This window comes from Capsicum annuum, chromosome 12, assembly GCF_002878395.1.
Source record: "Capsicum annuum cultivar UCD-10X-F1 chromosome 12, UCD10Xv1.1, whole genome shotgun sequence".
In the NCBI taxonomy this organism is placed as follows: Eukaryota; Viridiplantae; Streptophyta; class Magnoliopsida; order Solanales; family Solanaceae; genus Capsicum; species Capsicum annuum.
The window spans coordinates 32,016,278-32,037,649 of NC_061122.1; positions in this window are offsets into that span (position 1 = coordinate 32,016,278).

The following is a 21,372-nucleotide window of genomic DNA, read 5'->3' on the forward strand; positions in this document are numbered from 1 at the left end:
GGTCTCAAGATTTTGAGACTGACTCAAGCAGAAAATTACCTTTACACTTTAGGCGAAAGGTTCACCAGAAAAACTTGAGAAGAAATGATAAATCTCATGCAAGCTTCACTATTTATCATCGGAAATCATCAGCTTCCCCCTATTTCTTTTGATTTCGCCCTCCTTCTGTGCGTGTGCATGTGATTTTCGTGTGGTATGTGGGTGTATGGGGGTGAATTGAAGAGAAAAAGATAATTAAGTCCCCTTTTCTATCTGGTATGTAATGTGTGTGTATTGCTCAGTAGTTCTGTGCGTGAATGGTACGGAGAAGAAATTGTATGTTGTGTGCGTATTCAGTGAAGTATGTGTGTGTAGTCAAAGAAAAAAATGGACAGCCTGGAGGTGTATGTGGCGTGTTTTGTGTGTGTATGTTTTTAAAGAATAGAAGAAGATGAGTAATGGTGTGTGTGCTAGTAAGGAAGAAAAGGGAAAGAATGGAGTGTGTAATTTTTAGTGGAGAGAATCCTTTGTTTTTTTCTCTTTCCTTTCCATGGAGTATTGTGTATATTGTATTGTTTTTATGTTGACCCCAATGGGGTGTGCACGTGGGTTTGTTTGTTTAGTAGGTAGGATTAGGTGAGGGTAGGGATAAGTAGGGGGTAGGGTAGGTAGGGGTAGGGGATAGGTAGGGAGATACAAATTAGTAGAAATTAATTTTTTAGGGCGGTCAAAATTACGTGCCTACATCATACCCCCTTTGAATGTAAACACAAAGTGTTTACAGACAAATAAGTAGACAACGAGATACAATTTTGTCCCGAGCATTATTCAAAAGAAAGAAACAAAAGGGAGGAAGGCAATCGAGTCTTGATTTTGGGCATTCTACCTGTCTCAAGTTATGTGATAGTCAAGTCACATGTAGTTCCAGGGTTGAAAAAGTGGTGGACTATAACGAGTTGGAGAGTTGAGTGAGGTCCCATTGAGGTTCCGATCCACGGCTCTGTCATTACATTAAAATGAAATTACAAGTTAAAAAGATAAATGAAATTACAAAAGATCTATCTATACAGCATCTCTTGATTCTTGTTTCGGGTTTCTGATGCTTTCAAAAGTAATAAAAGATCTTATCATCTTTCGGTTGAACTTTAAGATAGATTATTTCTACATACAAAATTTGTTGTTGGAGATGAACTCAAAGCTGGCCATGTTATGCAGGTGGTATCTCTGAACTTGAACCTGGATTTGAAATTCTTCACCCTATTCTTCAAGCGGGCTCCTGACTTGCAATTTCTTTATCTTGTTGCTTGGATTTCCATTTATTCACCTTGTTTGTTGACTTTCAGTTTCATCACCCTATTCTTCAAGTGGGCTCCTGACTTGCTATTTCATCACTTTTCATTTTCATCACCCTATTTATCAAGCGGGCTCCTGACTTGCTATTTCATCACCTTGTTCTCTAGGCGGGCTACTGAAACCACATTAAAACTTGAAAGAAAAATCATCCCAAACACATGTTATGACAAAGAAAGATTTCCTTTTTCTGAAAGTAATGTTCCATTTTCTAGGATGGGCCTGAACATAATGTAAATTCCCATTTCTTAGGAGGGTCCTGAACATAAGGTAAATTCTCATTTTCCAGGAGGGTCCTGAACTTAAATTAAATTCCCATTTTCCAGGAGGGTCCTGAACATAAGGTAAGTTCCCATTGTCCAGAAGGGTCCTGAACATAAGGTAAATTCCATTTTTCAGGAGGATCCTGAACATAAGGTAAATTCCCATTTTCCAGGAGGGTCCTGAACATAAGATAAATTCTCCTTTTCCAGAAGGGTCCTGAACATAACATAAATTTACATTTTTCAGGAGGGTCCTGAACATAAAGTAAATTCCCATTTTTCAGGAGGGTCCTGAACATAAAGTAGATTCTCATTTTCCAAGAGGGTCCTAAACATAAAGTAAATTCTCATTTTTCAGGATGGTCTTGAACATAAAGTAAATTTCCATTTTCCAGGAGGGTCTTGAACATAAGTAAATTCTCATTTTTCAGGAGGGTCCTGAACATAAACTAAATTCCCATTTTTCAAGAGGTTCTTGAACATTAGTAAACTCTAATTTTTCAGGAGGGTCCTGAACAGAAATTAAAGTCTCATTTTTTAGGAGGGTCCTAAACATAAAAGTAAATTCTCATGGATGTGCTTTTCCAATGGTAACTGAATTAAGTGAAGCGAATTTACCTCTGTTTCAACAAAGAAAATTTGTCAGTTAAAAACCTAGTGGTGGCTTGTAGCACTTGGCTTCCCAGGCATCTACTGACACTTACCTCTGTCTTGTCGCATCATTGACCCAAACCAAATTAGGGGAAAAGAATTTGACTCAAACACCGAGTTTCTCTTTTAGCATACCTCTGAGATGCACCTTTTGAAAGCTGAATATTTTCCGCGCATCCAAGAACCTATCGGTTGATGAATTTTCTTTGCTTTGTCTTGAATTATGATCATGTTTCTTTCATGTGTTGGTCCTTGGATTTTCCTCATATAGTTGGGAAGACTGGTAGCAAGTTTTGAAATCCTTTCTTGCTTGTTTTGACACAGAATAGACTAAAAAATATAAAGAAATGATGGTGACTTTTCTTTTTGATAAAGACATAAAAGGACAAAAATATAAATGTGTAAATGAAATAAAAAGGGCAGTGTCCCTCTTTTTAACAAAGAAGAAAACTTATCTGAATATGGCAACCAACTCCAATGACTATGACATCCATTTTGGATTAAGCTGCCTGATCATTCTGCCCAAACTTCCCATTTGTTTTTGAGTTCGTGCCTTTACCGCTGAGTCGCTTATTCAAACCCATTAGACTCATACATCTCATTCAATTGATGACATCTTGAGTGATTTTTGGCAATAAACCTCTCTCCTTTTCACTTTTTCTCTCAAACTTTCCATCGTCTTACGGTGCCCTTGAGGGTTTTCACCAATAAGACTCTCATTTTTATTTCTCTCTACTCACCATAGCCTTATGGTGCCTTCGAGGATTTTCACCAATAAGACTCTCTCATTTTTATTTTTTTATTTATTATTATTATTTATCTTTTATGCTGAGGAAGGCAAGTAGTACCCAAAATGCATTATCCGATCCATTGCATGCTTAGCCTTGACATTCTCAAAGATTAATCTGAAGGTCTTTCTTTGGTTGTAACTTGGCTTTTAGGCAAGGTTAGAAAGAAAAGAATGGCAGGAGCCCAAACGACAGTAGATGTGGAATAAGACTTACAACTTTTGGAATCGACTCAAACTACAAGAATTAACTCATGCCCCAATTTTATTGACTGGGTGTCTCTAAAATCTTTATTTGGTTGGACCGAGCCCTGAATAGGCAAGCCTACGTATCTCACTCCCGAGAGAAAAGAATCAGGTTGCACGTAGTTCCATCAACTTGTTCTTCCTTTTTGTTCTTTGTTCTATTTTTTATTTGATTTTTCTTGACATTTATTTTGACTCTGTTTTAATTCCAAAAGAGGTATATAAAAGAAAATTGAACTAAGCTCAAACGGGGTAAGCAAAGGATGACACAATGTTTGGATAGCAGAATAAAATACCTTCATCATATCAATCTTCAAAAAAGTAAGTACTAAACATGCAACAGAACTAACAAGGGATAAAATATCATAAATAATATCTTTTGACCGCATCAGCATTGATAGCCATTTCTGCCATTTTGCCTTCCATATCTATCAAATATAAGGCTCCATTGGGCAACACTTTCTTCACAATAAAGGGACCTTACCAATTTGGGGAGAACTTGCCTTTAGCTTCAACATGATGAGGGAGGATATGATTTAATACCAACTGATCAACTTCAAAACTCCTGGGACGTACTTTTTTGTTATATGCTCAAGCCATTCTCTTCTGATACAATTGGTCATGACATACCGACGTCAGTCTTTCTTCATTAATCAAGCTCAACTGTTCTAATCGAGTTTTGACCCACTCATCATCATTAATCTTTGCTTCCACAATGACTCAAAGAAAAGGAATTTCCACTTCTGTAGGACTGACTGCTTCTGTCCCATAGACCAATAAATATGGAGTTGCCCCTATCGAAGTGTGAACAGCAGTGCAATAACCTAGCAATGCAAACGACAATTTCTCATGCCATTGTGTAGACCCTTGTATTATTTTTTGTAGTATCTTATTGATATTCTTATTGGCGGCTTCCACAACGTCATTTTCTTTTGGACGATATGGAGTGGAATTTTGACTGTTTGATCTCAAACTGTTGGCATACTTCTTGCATTAAATGACGATTGAGATTGGCAGCATTATCTGTAATGATTATCTTGGGAATTCCAAATCTACAACTGATGTTCAGATGAACAAAATCTACCACCGCCTTCTTTCTTACTGACTTGAAAGTTACTGTTCTACCCACTTTGTGAAGTAATCAATGGCCACCAAAATGAATCTATGCCCATTTGATGCTTTCGGCTCAATCGGTCTAATCACGTCCATTCCCCAAGCTACAAAAGGCCACGGAGCAGACATTACGTGCAACTCAGCAGGAGAAGAATGTATCAAATCACTGTGTACCTGACATTGATGACATTTCCAAACAAAATGAATAGAATCTCTTTCCATAGTAAGCCAATAATAACCCGCTCGAAGTATCTTCTTTGACAAGACATAACCATTCATGTGAGGCTCACATACTCCAGAATGAACTTCCACCATGATTGCCAAGGCTTCTTTCACATCTACACACCTCAAAAGCCTTAAATTTGGGGCTCTCTTGTATAAAATTCCCCCACTTAAGAAAAATCCACTAGTCACATGCCTAATAGTCCTCTTTTGATCACTGATGGAATGTGTTGGGTATACTCCTGACTGAATGTATTGTTTGATATCAAAGAACCAAGGTTCGCCATCAAGCTCTTCTTCAACTACATTATAGTAAGTATGTTGATCACGACTCTGTATATACACTGGGTCGATGTAGGCTTTATCAGGATGTTGGAGCATTGAAGACAAAGTGGCTAAGACATCAGCAATCTCATTGCAAATTCTTGGAATGTGCCTAAATTTTACTGACATAAACCGTTGACATAGCTCTTGCAAGCATTATCGATACAGTATGAGCTTCAAATCTTGGATCTCCCACTCACTTTAAATCTGATGGACGAGCACATTTGAATCCCCCAACACTAATAGTTCTTGGACTCCCATATCAAAAGCTAGCCTCAGCCCTAGAATGCAAGCTTCATTTTCTGTCATGTTGTTAGTATAGTTGAATTGAAGTTACACTGTTATCAGGAAATATTGCCCCGATTCAAAGATAAGAACTGCACCTATTCCAACTCCCTTCATGTTAATGACTCTATCAAAGATTAGCTTCTAACCTGGATCAACATCTATAATGACTTCATCGACACACAACACCTCTTTATCAGGAAAAATATGTCTTTAATGGCTCATAATCTTCATCAACGGGATTCTCAGCAAGATGATCTGCCAAGGCTTGGGCTTTCAAGGAGGTTCGAGTCACATATACAATGTCGAACTCAGTAAGCAATATCTGCCACTTCGCCAATTGACCCATTGGCATAGGCTTCTAAAATATATACTACAACAGATCCATGCGGGAGATGAGATAAGTAGTGTAGGACAAAAGATAATGCTTCAACTTCTGTGCTATCCAAGTTAGGGAATAACACGTACTTTCAAGAAGAGTGTACCCGGCCTCTTATGCTGTGAACTTTTTGCTAAGATAATAAATATCCTGCTCCTTTTTGCATGTGACATCATGTTAACCCAATACACAATCGAATGAATTATTTATAATCGATAAGTAAAAAATTAAAGGCCTGCCAAGCTCGGGTGGCACTAACACCGGTGGCTTTGAAAGATATCTTTTGATTTTATCAAACGCTTCCTGGCATTCTTCAGTCCACTCAACCGCGGTCCTTTTCTTCAGTAACTTGAAAATAGGCTCACAAGTGGTTGTGAGTTGAGCAACGAACCTACTGATATAGTTCAATCTAACAAATAAACTCATTACCTCCGTTCTATTCTTGGGTGGCGACAGATCCTAAATGGCTTTGATCTTTGAAGCATTCAATTCAATACCCGACGGATGACTACAAATCCCAACAACTTTTTGGATGGAACTCCAAATACATATTTTTCCGGGTTGAGCTTGAGATTATACCTACGAAGCCTTTCAAAGAACTTTCTTAAATCTTTAATACGGTCAACCTGACTCTTTGATTTAATAATCACATCATCTACATAGATTGCAATCTCCTTACGTATCATATCATGAAACATAGTGGTCATGGCTCTCATGTGTGTTGCCCCAGCATTCTTCAAACCGAACAGCATTACTCGATAATAATAAGTCCCCCATGGTGTGATAAAAGACATCTTCTCCGCATCGTCATCATCCATAATGATTTGTTGGTATCCGGCATAATAATCCATAAAAGAGGCAACCTCATGTTTGGCGCAGTTGTCCAGTAAAATATGGATGTTGGGCAGCAGAAAATCATCTTTCGGACTTGCTCTATTCACATCACGGTAATCAACAGAAACTCAAATTTTTTCATTCTTCTTTGGGATAGGAACAACATTGGATAACCACGTAGGATAACGAGACACTCAAATGACTTTGGCCTCAAGTTGTTTCATGATTTCCTCTTTGATTTTGATACTTACATCAGTTTTAAACTTCCTCAACTTCTGTTTGACAGGGGGGAATGCAGGATCAGTTGGTAATTTATGGGCCACTAATTCAGTGCTTAAACCAATCATATCATCATAAGACCATGAAAAAACTTCTTTATAATCAATTAATGCTTAAATCATTCCATCTTTTAGCAGCAGTGACTTATGTACACTCATTTTAGTTTCCTTAACATCTTCTTGATTCCCCAGATTAATTGGCTCAGTTTCATTCAGATTAAGATTAGACTTATCTTTAAATTGTTCCAACTCTTTGCTTATCTCTTCTAGTGCCTATTCTTCATCATATTCCACCTCTTGCTTCATTATATCTTGATTAGTTTAGATTTTAAGATCAGGCTAAAAATTCCACATGCATGTCATATCATTAGAATTAGCCCAAAGAGAATTGTATAAAGAAAAAGACAAAAACAAAATATATTAGACACAAAACAAAAGGGACATTGCATTCCATTAAAAAGAAAAGATAGGAGGGTTTAAACACAAACGAATACAGAACATAAACAAGATAAATTTTGAGTTACAACCCTGAAATAACTCAAAAAGAGGAAGAAAGACAAAACAAACTACCAAAAATCCCTCCTGACGGGGAGAGGGGTGACTTCCCAACTATTTAGCTGGACCTCCAGACCTATGAACTGCACGCCTGCCTTACTGGTACCTTCTCCCACTTCAATCATGTCGACTTCAACCAATAGGTTCTAAAAGGTATCAACTAATTCAGCTTCGAACCCTACAGGCTTAGTAGCACCGCTCTTGACAAATGACTCACTAAGTAGTAGCACTGGGCGACGGAGTGACCATGTTTCCTTTTTCCTTTCCTTGGCCTTCTTCAGATCTTCCGCCGTAGGTTTGAATTCTAGATCAAAGTGCCCATATTCTCACTCGAACATATAGGACCAACTATACCGTGCAGAGACACCCCTAAACGCTTTCCTGGCATGAATCCATATTTTAACAGCTGATTTACCATCATGACAAAAGTGGAAGAAAATTATGGTCCCAATATAACCTGCCCTTCAAGGATACAATCCACCGATACTATATCAAAAGACTGATAGACAAATGTCTCCTCTACATTATTTGTTTTAGTAAAAGGCATGGGAGAACCTTTGTAGGTAGACAAATCCCCTTCACAATGAATAACCACTTCTTGCTTGTCATGCTCAAACTTGATCATCTGGTGCAACGTAGATGCAACCGCCCAGGCCTTGTGGACCCATGGTCTTCCCAATAACAGATTGTAAGAGGAGTCGATATTCAACACTTGGAACTCTATGGTGAATTTAACAGGCCCTATAATTAACATTAGTTATATTTCACCAATGGAGCCCATTTTTGCTCAATCAAAATCCCTGACACATACATTGTTAGGCCTGATCCTCTCAACATCAATGCTCAACTTTTGTACAATGGATATAGGGCAAATATTTGCGTTAGAACCTTCATAAATCATGACATGAGTGACGTAGAAATCTTCACACTTCACGGTAATTTAAAGACCCTGATTATGCCCCGTACCTTCAACAGGCAATTCATCATCAGAAAAGCTAATCCGATTCACCTCAAAGATTTTCCCGACCATTTTATCAAGCTAATTTACCATAATCTCCCTAGGAACATGTGCTTCATTTAATACCTTTAATATAATATCATGATATTCCATGGAATGCAACAACAAAGATAAGAGGGAAATGTGAGCAGGGGTCTTCTTCAGCTGATCTATTATCGAATACTCTAACAATTTCATCTTTTTCAAAAATTCTTCATCTTCTTCTTCAGTGATAGGCTTTTTGAGAGATGAAGACCCACTCACCACTGGCTTAGGCTTCCTTAAACCTTCAGGCATGAAGTATTTTCTCGACCGAGTCAGACCCCCTAACTCATCTACTTCTTCCTTGACTTCCTTTCCCTGATAAGTCATCACAGTCCATTTATAGTTCCAGCGAACCTTTTTTATATCAACTATCAAAAGTTGGGTCACCAATTTGATGATACTAGGTTCTGTAAGTACTCCTTTCACTATTAAAATAGGCTTACCCGGAGCTCTTACCACCGTCAACTTAGGTTTTTCCTGACTTAGACCAACAGTTGGTCCAACTCTTTTCGCCGTGACCACGGGTTTCTTCGTGATTTCTTGGACTTTATCTTCTCTTATTTATTCCTGGCTCAATGAAATTGCTTTCAACGAATCTGCCATATTCACCGATTTATCCTCATTGGTATGTATTCTGATAATAGGCTTATAACATATCAATAACTCTTTGCCATCATATATCAACTCCAACATCTTAGTTTTAGCATGGGTTGCCAATAGATTTTGGTTGATGTTTGGAATCTCTGAGGCCTGTACCAAAATTTGATTCGCATCGATTAGGTCCTGAATGGTTCTCTTCAAATTCTAGCATTTCTCAATATTCGTACCTCGGTATGTCAGAATAATATGCACATCTTAATGAATAATCAAGATTTCTCGGAGGTAGATTCAAAAGCCTTCCTTGAATTGGGCTCAAGACCTTCAACTTCCTCAACCTATCAAACAAACTGGCATACGACTCCCCGAAAGGTGTGAACTGATTCTTGGCTGCCTTCTCTTTTTTATACTCGGGCCTAGGTTGAAAACTGAGTTAGAAGGGGTTTTAGTAATTTGGTGAAGCTGAAGGATGATTTTGAGGAGCTTACGCATGCTATTAAGGGTAAGAAGGGTTTTGGGCATATGGTTGTGCGCTATATACTGGGTACAGGAGCGGTGGAATGGAATATAGTAGGTTTTGGGGAGGGTAGTAATAGTGGGGAGGAATATATGGAGCTTGGGCATAGGCTTGGGATTAGGATTGGGGATAGGGGTGAGGCAGTCTTTTGAGATAGGAATGGGGTCCAGCTATAATGATCGCCACGTCCTGTTTCTTTTTTTACCTCCGAATACTCCAGAGCCCCCTTGAATCGCTTGGGTAGTGGCTTTCAATGCGGTAAAACTCACTATTTATCCAGTTTTGATTCCATCCTCTATCATCTCTCTTATTTTGAGGACTTTAATAAATGACTTTCCCATCACTGGAAGTAATATTGAAAATAGGTCTCATCTTGTGCCTGAATAAAGACCTCTACCAACTTACTCTCCTTCATTGGAGGCTTTACCCTTGCGGCCTCACGCCACCTTATCGCGTATTCCCTAAAGCCTTTAGTACTTTTCTTCTTCATGTTAACCAGGGATTTCTTATCAGGAACCAGATCGATGTTATATTGAAAATATTGCACAAACTCATTATCTAGGTCATCCTAGCAGTTCCATTGGTCAATATCCTAATTGACAAACCATTCTAAAGCCAGATCGAAAAGACTCTCGCCAAAGAAATCCATGAACAACTCTTCTCTTCTCCCTGTAGCCCTCAATTGGTTGCAATAACATCTCAAATTCTCCATAGGATCACCGTTCCCAACATACTTCTCAAATTTGGGCATTTTAAAACTGAGGGAAAGGTTAACGTCCGGAACATACAAAGATATTTATAGGAAACACTCTTATAACCTCCAATTCCCTACAAATTCCTCATGGCCTATTCTAAACTCTTTAAGTTTTAGGACATGACTTCTTGTTCCTCTATTGCAACAGGCTTTTCTATGTCAAATGGAAATGCAGGTGGTTGAGTGTACCCATACGGTTCATTCATCTTCAAAGTAGGCTCTGGGGAATAATGCTGAGTATCTGAAACCTTCAATACTGGCACACTGGCAGACTGAGAGAGTACTATTGTCGGACACACTGTATAGATAGGAGCTTCCGGTGGTGGCAGAGCCATGAACACAGGTGCTGCCGGTGCTGCTGGTTGAGTAGCAGGCTTTAGTTGGGAGAGCTGCCAGGGGTACACTAGAACTACCATGATAATATTAACGTAGAGTGAATCCTGGTGCGTGCTCAGGTGACTCAATGAGAGCAGAGAATTGTACCTGAGATAACAGTGGACAATTAGAGATATTTCCTAAATCCTCAGGGAGTAGAGGAGAAGGTAGTCCACTAGCCCATGCTCAGTGTCGATCTATCAATTGTTGTCTAAGTCTCAATACTTCATCATTGCGTTTTGAAATTTCTTCCTTGGGATCCTGATCTGGGTCAACGAGTGAATTTTCCATCTCCCTACTAGCCATGGCAAGCTTCGCTTTTGGTCTAGTGAAGTACGGGTGACTAGCCAGAGTGCTACAAACCAACCACTTATCTGAAAGTATATCCTCATCAAAGACAAAAACTATTAGGATTAGGTCAGACAATAAGCTTAGAAATCATATTTTATACATCCTAGGTTCATGCTTATTTCTACCGGCCTTTGAGGGTAATGAGGCCATTTTAACATCATCCCGATCTTTCTCCTACACTCATTTGCTTCTTCCCTCCAATTACATCTCTCGCTATCTCTTTTATTTTTATCATTCTTTATGGCTTTTGCTTTTCTTTAAAAGAGAAAAATTGAGGAAAATCAAAGAAATAAATGATTAGATCGAACCCAAAAGTAGGTTGCCTACATATCATATTGAACATGAATCAGATCTTGCATAGTTTGGGAGACATATGCATAAATATCACAAATTTGAAAAAAAAAATATTTTTTGTTTTTTTGACGAAAAACGAGAAACAAAGGACATAAAGAACAACGTAACTTTACTACATTTTCATAAAATAAACAACTAAACAGACTTAGAATTTAAGACAACCTTAATATTAATAAACAAAGACTCTAGACCCATAGAATGACAAGCGTGACACTCCTAATAAAGACTCCAAAATTAAAGCCAACTTGATACTGACCTAACAAAGACAGAATACTACAATAATAGAAAGACAAAGGATTCAAACTAACTAAAAGATAAGCAACGCTCCTTCAAACTGGTGCGTTATGTGAAGACCCTGGCTGAGATGGATCTGTCTATGGAGTTTTCTTTCTCCCACTCAAACTTTATAGCATATCTTGCAAGGACACTTTAATATTTGGGAAGAAGCTTCTAGTACGTACTCCTGCCTCATGGGGAGTACACCTGCAAAGACTGTTCTGATACCCTTCCACAGTTGTGAGAAAACTTCATAATTGGACTCTCAATGCTTCCACTTTGGCAACCGTATCTTCATCCTGACGGTCATCAACTATGCATTCCTCCTACACTCTCCCTCTAAGCTACATTGGTAATGGCCTGCTGACACCCCGAGGCATAGATTGAAGCCAAACTCCATACCTTTGAGTGTACCCCGGATTGTCCAAACCTATTTTGAAAGAATCTATGCCCATTTTTGTTGCATTAAGCCAGAATTGCTCATACCTAATTTCCCCTTATGCTATATCCTTAAAGTACTCAACATCCTTTTAAAGGTCTATTATCGGTGGGACATCTTTCTCCCTACCCAACTGATGCATTACCCTACTCAAACTGTAAGGTCTAGTGCATTTGAGCCTTATCAGAACTAGAAGAGGTTGTATGCGACATCCAAACAAGATTACCTTTGGATTGAGCCATTGATAGGTCCAAAGAATATTGTCATGAGTTATTTATTCAAGAAATTCGCCAAGCATTCACTCCCACAGGTCAAGACGGCGTTGTTCCCACTTCTCCTTCGTAGTACAAAATTCATCCCAAAAGCAGTCAAAACTTTCTAAGGACCCAAATCTAGCAAACAAATAGTTGAAGGAAATCCATGATTGTTTGAGACACCCTAGATGGTTGTTATCTTTCAACCCACATAGTCAAAGAAATCTCTTGCCCGTATAATTTTGGGCTAAAATCATCCATTGACCAATATAAAATAATCGAAACAAACAAGATATTTCTGCCAGGGTAGGGTTCAATTCACAACTTCTAAACCTTAACACCAAATTGTTTGGATCCCAAAAAGTCAACATAGCCTCTATTAGATCTGAACGGGGCGTGAGATCCAGGAGTGCCACAAGATTGCCTAAAACTTTCCTCACTTCGTGCTTTTCAAAGTAGTTGAATGTGCCCCACCACTTGATCAACTTTCTGGGTACCTTGACAACTATAAGGACTCTAGACTTTGTGGACAGATCCATTCTGCAAAAACACATAGGACACCAACTTAAACATTTAATAAGACCAAAAGATTCCCAATCTTTGGAACTTTGACGCAAACAATGTCGAAGGGACAAACCACTTTATGACTCCAATTCACCTAACAGTACCACTGAATGAAATCAGCCTATTTTGCTAGGACTGGCTAACAACACTAGATTACGAAGAAAAAAGACCCTAGGCTAAGATTAAGACAAATACAAAATGAAAAGATTACCAGACCCACCGAGGATTGCCGATGTATCCCACCCCACGGGAGGGAATCAGGTATGCGTAGTTCGTCCAGATTGGATAATTAAGGATCAGTTAACAAACTAAAACTTAATTTGGGTGACACGATTATAGACAGATGATAAAAGCAAAATCTTTTTGCGTTTTTAATTTGATACTTCATACAAAAATGACACTAACAACTATGAAAGAAAAAATATTTTTGATATTTTCGATATGAAATATACAAACTTCTACCATTTTTTTTTTCTTTTTTAATATCCCTTTTATAAAAAAACTCCTATGAAAAAAAATCTTTTTGAAATTTTTGAATTAGGAATGCTTGATAAAGACAAAGGAAAATCTCTTTGATATTTTTGATTTTTCGAGAAATGAGTGCTTCAAGGTAAAAAAAAAAAAATTGGAATTTTTTTTTAAATTATGAAAAACAAAAGTCATAGAGAACTCTCAAAGAAACTACGAAACACTCTTTTTGACTCATTTTTTCTTTCTCTCTTTATTTCTCTTTTTTTTCAACACTTTACTTCTAACACATGTTTTTCCCCAAATTAGTCCATCAAATGACCTTATCACCCTCAAAAATGCAATATTTAGCACGTAAGAATGATTTAGAGGCGAGTCCCCTACAAAGGACCAAGTGGGCCCCACTATATCTCAACATGATGCACATAAGTATGACCTAGAGGCTGACCTACGTTGGGATTTCCTAACAAGGTTTTTTGGGGGAGCATATGGTCGATAGTGGTTGCTTTGCTTTCTACCCACTCCATACATCCGACGGCTCCCCCTCCTAAAATAAGGGTGACTCAACTAGAGTTTGTGAGCACGACGTGCACTCCAGGACTTGTTGCAAAAAGAATGACTTGGGTTATGCACATGATGCCAGATATAAAAGCGGTAACACATAAAGAAAGATAGTAAAGACGTATCACGTAGGCACTCAACAATGACAAAATAAACCTAAATGATAACACAATGTTTATACACCTATAATATCAAACTAAGCCGATACAACTCCGAAAACAAGCTCGAATTCTGAAAAACTCCCCAATGGAGTTGCCAGAGCTATCACGCCCCTTTTTTTAACAAAAAATAATTAATTTTAGGTTTCAAAAGGGTTCTTATTATTGAAGTGAAAAAATGAGTGAAAATTTGTTTCGAAAAAGGATTATTTATACTTTTTATTTAGAGTCTCCACTTGACATAATCCGGTGTGTCAAGTCACGTTTGAAAGATCCTTTTTAAAATAATTTGACTCTTTAAATTGGTTTGCAAATAGAGATTCCGACTATGAAATTCTATTGACCGAGGGAAAGGTGTTAGGCACCCCTTGATCCCGTGGTTCAACCATGGTCGCTTGGTAAGGAGTATTGGCTAAATTGACACTAAGAATGTACAAACCACACTAAAATACGTACAATAATCAAACAAGCAAAACAAAACAAAACAAGTCAAAAATACAGTGTAGAGTCCAATTATACAGTCCCGAATAATGAAAAATGCAAAAATGTAAACCTTTCTATTTTAAACTATCCCTAAACTACTCCTGAACTAAACTCCACCCGAAGCCTCGGGCCTTGGTCACGAACGTCCTTCGGATACAAAATACTTTGGGGCATTCCACAACAAATGAACACAAATAACTCGGGGCATTCCCCGGCCAAATGAATACATCTGAATTAAAAAAGATAACTAGGAAAACATTCAAAACACATATTTAGACATTCAAAGCATTCAATCAACACATCACGCCTAAATTTTGCCTACCCGAACCTATATTGCCTATTCATCTCAACATATCATAAATCTATCACATTCATCCTCATTCTGAATTAAACAACGATAAACCAAAGTTGATCTATAGTCCCTCTTTTATCAATTTGCAATTCCGCCCCAGGTTCTCTTTTCAACCAACAATTAACACATGCTTCGATTATTAAATCAATTTCCAATATCAACAACATAGATATAACGACAATCACAGCATGGTAATTATCCAAATTTCACATTAGTGATATCAAACATCCACCAAATCATCCAATCTCAAACATAGTCAATTCAGCAAATTACGATAAAGAAGAGAAAATGGGTTAAAGAAATGAACCTTTCGATAATCAATTTCGGTTGATAATAATATTAAAGAAGCCCCAGATTTAAAATCCTCGATATAAAACCTCAACAGCAATACAATCCAACTCAGTATAGCAAAAATTGAAGCTCTAAAATGGTTGTGATAAATATATTGAGACAAAACAGAATCTCAAGACTCAAAACAGTAGTGAAACCAATGAACCCAAAACCTCAAAATCTAACAACAACCAAAATAATAGCCCAAATCTACTCTTCGATGAGCTGCAAAGGCAAAACTGATAGGAAAAATATCGGACTTCCAGTGATTGTGTAGTTTTCCATCCAAATCTGATCGAAAGTTGAAGGAAAATAATGAGGTCTCAGGATTTTGAGACCAAATCGAGCAGAAAATGACCTATACACTTCAGGCAAAAGGTTCACCAAAAGAACTCAAGAAGAAACGATAAATCTCATTCAGGCTTCATTGTTTATCACCGAAAATAGTCAGCCCCCCATTTCTTTTGATTTTGCCCTCCTTCTATGCGTGTGCGTGTGATTTTTGTATGGTATATGGGTGTACAGTGGTGAATCAAAGAGAAGAAGATAATTTAGTCTTATTTTTTTGTCTGGTATGTGATGTGTGTGTATTGCTCAGTAGGTCTGTGTGTGAATAGTGCGGAGAAGAAAATATGTGTTGTGTGCGTATTTAGTGAAGTGTGTGTGTAGTCAAAAAAAGAATAGACAGCCTGGAGGTGTATGTGGCATGTTTTTTGTGTGTATGTTTTTAAAGAATGAAAGAAAATGAGTAATGGTGTGTGTGTCAGTGAGGAAGAAAAGGAAAAGAATGGAGTGTGTAATTTTCAGTGTAGAGAATCCTTTGTTTTTTCTCTCTCCTTTCCACGAAGTATTATGTACATTGTATTGTTTTTGTGTTGACCCCAATGGAGTGCGCACGTGGGTTTGTTTGTTTAGTGGGTAGGATTAGGTGAGGGTAGGGGTAGGTAGGAGGTAGGGTAGGTAGGGGTAGGGGATAGGTAGGGAGAGATAAATTAGTAGAAATTAATTTTTTGGGGCAGACAAAATTATGTGTCTACATTGAAAATGAAAAAATATATGCCCCAGTTTAGATGTGAGGGACTTTGAAATTCTTTTTGACTCTTGTTTTTACCAAAAAAAAAATATCCCAATATTGTACCTTTCAGGAATGTGAAAAAAAATATTTATTCAACGAGACCGAGCCTTATTGTAGGACTGCCTACGTATCTTGTATAGCAAGAATCAGGTCTAATGCAGTTCACAAAATTTTTTGTTTTTATTTTGTTCTTTTTTGAAAGTATGTGCTTTGTAAAGATCAGAAGAATGAGATAAATAAAAAAAAATTATTTCATGTCTTCGACTAATACCAACAATTAGTATTATGCATAGGAGTCACCTCAAATTTCTTTCAAATAAAAACCGAAGTCAACTCAAAAGTAATCACTATAGTTTCAAATGGTACCTAGGATATAGTTAAGTTTTATACAAGATGTATATGTCTTGCTGCAAATCAAGCGTTTAAATTACTCTTATCCTCATGTTTTTAGTGTTCTTGCCACAAATAAAGTCCTAATTCACTCACCATAAAAGAGTATAAATTTTAGGACGTTCAAGAAGCACTCACACTCAGAAAGATATTTAATGGATGCAATGAGATATCATAAGCTTGGCCATCATGTAAGTATCCGCTAAGGTGAGAACACTTAGAGTAGGATTTTGTAGGAATTGTTATCGACTTGTAATGTAGGCTTGGGGATAGGTAGGATGATATTTGGAATGTAAGTGACTAATTCCTCAATGAGCATTTCATTGTTTCCATTCTATTGACATTTGTTACGGTTTAACGCTCGATTTTATTTGCTGTGCTTCTTTGCTCATTGTTTTGTATTTGCTTTGACTTTATTTGAATCTTGTGCAGGAGCTTTTCCCTTTTTCTTTTCGATAAATGTACTTTCTTCTTCTTATTATTTTTTTATGAAGATTCTCCATCATTATTGGAGTTTTTTAATGGGGTTTTTATGAAGATTCTCCATCATTATTGAATCTTCGTTCACAACTTATACGTATTTAGTGCGCTCAAGGAGGTGGGTCAAAAGAGGGATAGTTCATTTAAGCACTCGAAAAGTATAGGCTCAAATTTGGTTATCCAAGGAAAAGGTTTTAGGCTCAAAGGGGGAAATGCTAGAGATTAATGTCATTTGGTGGGTTGTGGAATGCACAATCGGATCAAAGAAGGCCTACAATCCTTTCCCAAATCAAGTGTATCTCAGAATTTCACCTCAACAGACATTCATGCCCAGTTCTAGATCAACAGAGTGATGCCATTTTTGTTCAATCTAAAGCTCACCACACAATACACATGAACTAGTGAGGTAAGATTTATTTTAAACTTGACTTAGAACAAAAAAATTTTACAATAGCAACTTTAGTATAATTAGAGGTACCAAAAGAATCTATAGTTCACAACAAAGTTGGTCCACTCTATCATGTCTTAGAATTTAACACTTTTTTTAATTCATATTTTTAAGTATGTTGGTACCAATTATTAAGTCAAGATTTTTCCTTTTAAATGAGAACGAACCCAAAAGAAGAGTTGCCTATGTATCTTGTTAAAACAAGAATCAGGTCAAACGTAGCTTAGGAAGCTTAAAATATGAAGCGAGAATTTATTTTTTTCTTTTTGAATTGGGAGGAAAAGCTTTTCTGTCTCTTTTATTTATTTATTTTGAAAGGACATTTTTTTTGTAATTTTGTATAAGGATTCCTTTTATAAGAAGACTAACGCCCTTTATTTTATTTTATTTTTATTTTTTTAAAATCAATAAGATTTTTTTTTCAAAATTTAATGAGTATCACTGAACCCAAGAAGGGTTGTCTACGTATCTCATTAAGATGAGAATCAGGTGTGCATAGTTCGTGAAACTAGAGACATGAAGAAATCCACTTTTTATTTGAATAATGAAAAGAAAATATTTTTGTTTTAATTTATTAATAATGATTTTTTTTAATTTTTGAAAACAAATTGATTGATTTTTTTATAAGGATCAAAACTCATTTTTTTTCTTTAAGAAAATATAGCCTTCATTTTTAAGGATCACCGAACCCGTGGAGGGCTGCCTATGAATCTCACAGAGATGATAATCAAGTGTGCGTAGTTCGCCCAACTGGAGACATGAAGAAATCTACTTTTGATTTGACTAATAAAAAAAAATGATTTTTTGAATTTATTAGTAATGATTTTTTCTTTATTTTTAAAAATGAATTGATTGATTTTTTTTATATGGATTAAAACTCGTCTTTTTTTTTCTTTAAGAAAATACAAGTTATTAAGGATAGCCAAACCCGTGGAGGGCTGCCTATGTATCTCACTAAGATGAGAATCAGGAGTGCATAGTTCGTCCAACTGGAGACATTAAGAAACCCACTTTTTATTTGACTAATGAAAAAAAATGATTTTTTGAATTTATTAGTACTGATTTTTTTTATTTATTTTTGAAAACGAATTGATTGAATTTTTTTATAAGGATCAAAACTCTTCTTTTTTTATCTTTAAGAAAATACAACCTTCGTTTTTAAGGATCATCGAACCCCTGGAGGGCTGCCTACGTATCTCACAGAGATGAGAATTAGGTGTGCGTAGTTCGTCCAACTGGAGACATAAAGAAACCCACTTTTTATTTGACTAAAAAAAAAATGATTTTTTGAATTTAATATTAATGATTTTTTTTCATTTTTGAAAATGAATTGATTGAATTTTTTTAATTAGGATCAAAACTCTTTTTTTCTTTAAGAAAATACAACCTTTGTTTTTATGGATCACCGAACCCGAGGAGGGCTGCCTACGTATCTCACTGAGATGAGAATCAGGTGTGCGTAGTTCATCCAGACTGGAGAAAACTTGATATTTTAGAAAACTATATTCTTAATTTATTTATGAAAACAAACCGCGCACTTCATTTGGGTTTCGATAAAGAATAGGTTGTAAAAAGAAATTTTCATCCTCTTCTTTATGTTAATGGATCCTAAAGCCGGCTAACATCCTACACAGCCTAACAGTTAATGCAACTAGTGGCACAGAAAATGAATAGTCTTAAAATAAGGTACTTTTTGACATTCAAATCTTTATCGAGCCTCCACTAAGTCAAAATGTATGTGATGCAAATAAAGAAAATCCTGTTAAGGATAATCATTGTCCGAGGCTTGTTCTGCTAGGTTTAACATTCTGATGGAATAAGTTTCTAGACTGGATCTAAAACGAGCGTACAACTCAAGCCGAACAGGGACAACTTACCGGTAGCAGTGCTTTCCGGCCTCACCGTTAATCCTTTCCATCCTAAATCATATGTGACTATAGAATCCTTCTGAGGAGCATCGTCGCATATCTAGTATCTCAAGGATCGGGAGCGTATTTATAAAGTATCTCAGAAGACTCAGATGAGTGCGTGAGAGAAAAAATTTATATTGCAATTCAAATAATATCAAAGAGGTAAACAAGTAGACAAATAGCACATTTCAGCCAACAAATATAATTTTCGAAAATAAATAAAGTCAAACAAATCAATATACAAGCTCGAATTCTAGTTATTCCCCAGTGGAATCACCATCTGTCACACCCCTATTTTTTACCGCCCCAACCCGCTAGGGAGTTGATTTTAGAGAAAATGGATTTTTTCAATTAAAGTGACATTTGGAATAGGGATTATTTTATTTATAGAGCCGCCACTTGGAATTGAGTTTGGGTGTTCCAAGTCACCTTATTGAATCCCCATTCAAAAGAAAATGACTCTTTATTATTGGTCTGCGAACTAGAAATCCAAAAAAGAAATTCTATGACCGAGGAAAAGGTGTGAGGCATCCCTCGAGTCCCGTGGTTCTAGCATGGTTGTTTTAATAACTTAAGTCTGGCTTAAAAAACTCTTTTCGATTTATAATATTTGTTAGCCTAAAAATTACTTACTTTCTGCTTTTAATCTATATAGATTATTTAATTATATTAACGCGTGGCTTGTCGGTAGCAGTACTCTCCGATCATGCCACGAGTTTGGATATATTTCTTGCGCTTTTGAGGCCTTTATGGATCGTCCCATTTTTCAAGTTTAGATAAGCACCTAACATGTTTAGAATCTACCCAACCCAATTAGATCGACTTCTTATGGTATGATAAATTTTATTATAACGAATGGTCGGTAGCAGGGCTTTCCAACTTCATCGTTAACTTTGTCTTGTATATTAACTTTTAGTTTTTTTTATCAAGAGCCCAAATTTATTCTTTTATGAATTAACTCCCTTACAATTGATTTTTCCCCTCTTTTCTTTTCATTTCTCAATATCAATAGGCCTTTAATAAATTCCCAATCAATCCCGCTCATCCTCACACAATTAATAGGGGCTTTAAACCAATTGAGGCCGTAAAATATTTTATGACTTAAAAACTAGCGTCATTATCTCATGTCGCACATTGTTTTGAGTCAGATTGTGAAGAATAAACTTTAAAAAAAAAAATATTTAACGACATGCGTGTTTTCCAGATATATATAAAACAATAAGCAACGTACTACTTTGACTTCAATTAATTCCTATGAATTATTATAGGATTACAGTGACCAAAAAAAGGAAATTTTGTTTGAACTAAACCCACCATTATAATTCTTAATTCTCCAATTCCAAATAATATACATTATTATAATATTAATTATATCTAAACTTTCACATTTTAGTAAACTATAAACTAGAGACTGTGACCATTATATAGTGTCTTGTCATCTATCTTAATTAATTTTTTAAACTAAACAAGTGATTTAAAGTGATGAATATAAACGAGTGATTTAAAGTGATGAATATTCAATAGGAACACCATTAAGTTCTACCACTATTTGAATGAAATAAACTAAACTAAAAATGAAGAGATAATGAAGCAAATACAATCATGATGGTAAGGATACTACGTTCACATTGATGTAAATGATTAAAATAGATGACCAATTTATATTATCAAAATGAAACAACAAGATAACAAATGACCTTTAATTTGTCAATCTATACTCAGAATGTTCACAATACTGAAGTGGGCAAGCCTCGAACGGAACCTCAAGAATGCCAATGACGGCCGCGACGGCTCGGGACAGTAAAATAGAGTGAAAATATATAGATGGATATTAGAGTTAAGTGTTTGTATGGGTGATTCATCGTAGAAGTTTAGGCAGAAAAACAAATGTTTTTTCAAAATTTACGAAGTATATATTTGTTCACTGC